The 5042-nt window shown below is 37.5% G+C and overlaps 1 non-coding gene across 1 annotated transcript; it reads left to right on the plus strand.

Moving 5' to 3' along the window:
* Positions 1-4675: 4675 nt before the first annotated feature.
* LOC131181868 (small nucleolar RNA R71) lies at positions 4676-4782 on the plus strand. Its single transcript, XR_009150343.1, has one exon. It is a non-coding gene; the product is annotated as a small nucleolar RNA R71 (small nucleolar RNA).
* Positions 4783-5042: the final 260 nt, after the last annotated feature.

Raw genomic sequence — 5042 nt, forward strand, 5'->3', positions numbered from 1 at the left:
ATTCCATTTGTGATGGGCATATAAGCCCTAACTATCTATTCACATCAATTAGGTGACTTATTTTTCATGTTTCAAGTAATCCATGAATATTTCATGGATTTCAATTTTATGGCCTTAATTTCTTTTTAACAATTTTGACTAGGATGCATAGTCCACATTTGTCATACAATTCTAAGCATTTAAGCTTAGAATTGGTTCTAGGTCTTCATCTTAGTTTGTTACTCATTTTGATTACTATTCACCTTACTAGTCAACCAAAATATTGACTTTTTCATACTTAAGGGATATGTTAATTCTAATTACACCAAGATCCCACATTTTGAGTTTTACATTTGCTAATATCAATTGCCAATTGCAATTTAAAGTCCCCTAGATGCATTTCTAATTTCAAATTTTGAATTTCAAGTTTTGGTATCACTATTTACCTCATTGGTCAACAAAAATGTTGACTTTTGGATAGAAAATAGGTGTATTGGTTTTAACACCCCAAACATACCACATTTTGTATTTAAAACTTGTTGGAATTGATTGCCATTACCATTTCTATGCTTAAAACCAAGAGGGCAGAATTTTTAGTTTTTGAAGCCTAATTTTACTGTTCCATTAAGCCCTGTTGCAGTGGGAATTTGAGGAAATGGTAAACATGAAAGTTGTTCCTTATTTTGTCTAGTTGAATTTCTTTTTTTGAATCACTCCATTTGGAGTTTTGTAGCTCTAGATATGGTCCAAAAACCACAAATAGCCGGATTTCCATTCTGCAGAAATTACCATATCTACAGTAACATGAACAGTGACTGCCACTGCCATTTGGGTTAGGTTCTGGTCATAATTTGGGGTAGGTTTCTTCATGAAAGTTGTTTGTCTATGTCTTAACTTGTTGCTGTAAAAATGTCAGGTCAATTGACCATATCTACAGTGAGTTATGGCCAAATGAATAGTTACTATTCATTTGGTCATTTCTGCAGGTGCTGTTGCAGGGTATCCGGATGGGGGCCAACTTTTGGTCCTCTTGCTTTGGTCTTTTGGGCATGGTTTCTTCAGCAAAAATGTGCCATTATAAGCCTAGTTTCATGTCCAATTGGCTAAACACTAATTGGACCAACACAACCAAAGATATGGCAGCCCAAGTGGGCTGGAATCACAGCCACCCTGCTGCACTCATTAGGCAGCCCACCAATTCAGTTTGCATCACTCTAAATCTCTTCAAATTATGGTGAACTTGCCTCAAATGGTCACTAATTGACCATTAAAATGTTCTTTCACAATTTCATAAGCTAAATCCAAGTTTCACTCCCAAACCCTAGCTCATTTTCAAGGATTACACCAATTACCTTAGTTAGCACACCAATTCATCATTCATATATATATATACCTTAAACATCATCTTTAGTCCACTCTAAGTCCATCAAAAACACTTAATCTTGTTCCTCCCTAGGGCTGCCAAAATTCATTGTATACATACACATAAATTCCAATTATTTAATTCATAAATTCTTGCTTATTTTAGGTCTCTAATCATGGAAAGAGAAAGATGTATGCATAATAGGCACTAACCTCTTGTAGGGCAGATTTTCCCAAGCTCAAACTTCTTTTTCTTTCCTTTTCTAGGCTGCCAAACACTTTCCCAAGATGAGTGGACAAGTTTTAATGAAGTGAAGAAGGGATTTTATGGTGGAACAAAGAGAGAAATGGAGCTTGAATGGAGTGTTAATGGTGGAACCTCTTCTCTCTCTCTCTCTCTCAACGTTTTTTAGGCTGCCCAAGGTTGAAGATGCAGATTAGTTTTTCATATTTTTGGTCTCTTTTATCTCTTTTAATGAGTTTAACAAATTGTGATTGGTGGAGGAAATTTAAATGACATCATATGATGTCATAATTAGCATTTTCTTTCATTTTCTTTTCTTCTTTCCTCTACTCATTTCCAATTTAATTTTTAGCAATATTTATTCATATTTTATGTCATAATAATTATTTAATTAACTGGACAAGTCGGCCAAAAATCACCTGTGAAGGCGAAATGACCAAAATGCCCTCCGTTTGGCTTAACGTGTCAAAATTGACTGTACCGATTGAAAAAATTTTCTAAATATTTTCTTGGCATTTTAATGCCATAGGAACCTCAATGACCCTTCTCTGGAGTCCCAAAAATTATTTTATGAATTTTTTCTCTGGTCTAGGGCTCCTCGTTGCGAGAACCGCAACTTCCCTCTGGGTTACCCATCGCTTGGGCACCGGCTCATTTGACTTTGTTGTATTTTATTTCCAAAATTTTTCCTAAATTTTTCTTATTAATATTTGAGTTAATTTTGGTTCTTGACTTTAGTTTAAATATTTTTCCGGACGTTCTAGCTGTCCAGACCGACACCGGTCACCAGAACAGTAGAATGTACAGAGTTGCTACCGGGAGGGTGTTACAACAGTTGTCCCACCTTTCTTAAGAACTACATGTACTGGATTAACCCATTTACTATCAGAGATTGGGTATATGATACCTGCATCTAATTGTTTTAAAATTTCTTTCTTGATTACTTCTTTCATGTTTGGGTTAAGTCTTCTTTGATGTTTGACTGTGGGTTTACTGTTTTCTTCCATGAGTATCCTATGCATGCAAATCTAAGGGTTGATTCCCTTCAGGTCTTCTATCTTATACCCTATGGCTTTGCTATGGATCCTAAGTTCTCTTAGCAATTTTTCCTCTTTTAATTTAGACAGGCTAGCATTGATTATAATAGGATATTTAGAATTTGAATCCAGAAATGCATACCTTAGCGAGGAGTGGAGAGGTTTAAGCTCTACCTGTTTGGCATTTTCCTGGAGCTTACCTTCAGTTTGTTCCTCTTTCAATTCCTCCATCTTGGAAGCTTTAGCTAATATAAGGGGTGGATGAGCTGCTAACTATTGTGCACAGGCTGCTATTTTTGTATTTTCATCATCCACTGTGTGGCTGTGCACAATACATGCTTCAAGAGGATCTTTAGGATATGTCTCATAAAATTCCTTTTCAATTTGTTTGTCAATTATGTCAACCTTGAAGCATTCATCAGGTTCAAATTTGTGTTTCATCGTGTCGAACAAGTTGAACTCCACTTCTTCTTCTCCAACTTTGAAAGTTAGTCGCCCATTTTTGACATCTAAGATAGCTCCAGTGGTTGCCAAGAATGGTCTTCCTAAGATGATAGGAATTTTAACATCTTCTTCCATCTCAAGGACAACAAAGTCCACTAGAATGAAGAATTTGCCCACTTTGATCGGAATGTTCTCCAGTATTCCTATGGGATATTTAATAGATTAATCAGCCAACTGCAATGAGATTGTTGTTGGTTTCAGTTCCCCGATCTCCAGCGTTTTGCATATTGATAGAGGCATTAAACTGAAGCTTGCCCCAAGATCGCAGAGGGCCTTATCTATTTTCTTATCACCAATGAGGCGAGGTATGGAGAAGCTTCCTGGATCTTTCAACTTTGGAGGCAGTTTGTTTTGTAGTATGGCACTGCATTCCTCTATTAGAGCTACTGTTCCATAGTCTTCTAGCTTTCTCTTCTTTGACAAAATTTCCTTAAGAAATTTTGCATAGGATGGCATCTGAGAATGTGCCTCAGTGAAGGGGATGTTGATATAAAGCTTTTGTAAAACTTTCAAAAACTTCTCAAACTACTTGTCCAATTTATCTTTCTGAAATCTCTAAGGAAAAGGTAGGGGAGGCTGGTATGGTTCTGGTAATTTCTTTGTCTTCCTTACTATCTCTTCCTGATCTTTCTTAGCTTCTTCCTCCTTTTTCTACGCTTGGTCTTTAGATTTTTCTATGGTTTCCTCTGTTGGTTCTAGCTCTGGTTGTACTAGAGTTCTCCCACTCCTCTGTGTAACTGCCTTACAATGCTCCCTTGGGTTCATTTCTGGTTGGCTAGGCAACTTGCCAGCAGCCTTACTTGAAGAGTTTGCTTGCTGAGCGATCTGATTCTCTAGCATCTTGTTGTGAGTAGCAAGTTGGTCCACTCTGGAAGTTAGTTATTTAATCAATTTAGTTTGTTGTTGTTGAGCTACTAAGAACCCTTCCATCATGGTTTCCATAGTCATTTTCGGTTCAGGTTGTTGAGGTTTGAGAGGTAGTGATGACTGTGCAAATTTTTTACCTCTATTCTGAAATCAAAGGGGTGCTGGTGGTTTGTACCCTTATTGCTTGTTTATTGGCTGGTTCTGCTGATTAGACCATGAGAAATTTAGGTGGTTCCTCTATCTAGGGTTGTAAGTATTTGAATATGGATTGTTGGGCTGCCTCTGGTTGAAGTTTCCTCCATTATTCACATAGTTCATCTATTTTGAGGAGGGTTCATTGAAATGGCTGTATTCTGAACTAATGTATCCTCCTCCATAGCTGTCTTCAGGTTGACAGTTTGTACCTATTGCATTGGCTTGCATCTTTTCGAGTTTCCTTGTAAGCTGATCAAATTGAGCATTTATCATGCTTAGGGCATCTACTTCTAGTACCCCTACAGTTTTCCTTGCATTTCCTCTTTCATTTGACCACTCGTAGTTATGGTATGCAACCCTTTCTAGAAGTTCAAGTGCTTGTGGCACTGTTTTCTCCATTAGATCACCTTCTGCAGCTGAATCAACTGTGCTCCTTGTAGAGGGTAGTAATCCATTATAGAAATTTTGCACTAATAGCCAATCTTCTATACCATGGTGTGGACATTCCTTCTGCAGGTCTTTGTATCTTTTCCATGCAGCATAGAGTGATTCTCCTTCCTTTTGTCTGAAAGTGTTGAGCTCAAGCCTCAGTTTCATAGTCTTTGTAGGTGGAAAATATATTTCTAAAAAAGTTTGAGAGATTCTCCTAAATAGTGAACATTCTAGCTGGTTGAGAAAGTAACCACTTCCTTGCTCTGTCCCGAAGGGAGAATGGGAATGCTCTGAGTCTTATTGCTTGATCAGACACTCCATTCATCTTGAATGTATCACATAGGGCAAGAAAGCATTAGAGGTGATAGTGTGGGTCTTCTGTAGGCGAACCTGCAAACTTTGTTGAATCATTTGGAGCCATG

Source organism: Hevea brasiliensis, chromosome 7 (assembly GCF_030052815.1).
Source record: "Hevea brasiliensis isolate MT/VB/25A 57/8 chromosome 7, ASM3005281v1, whole genome shotgun sequence".
Classification (NCBI taxonomy): Eukaryota; Viridiplantae; Streptophyta; class Magnoliopsida; order Malpighiales; family Euphorbiaceae; genus Hevea; species Hevea brasiliensis.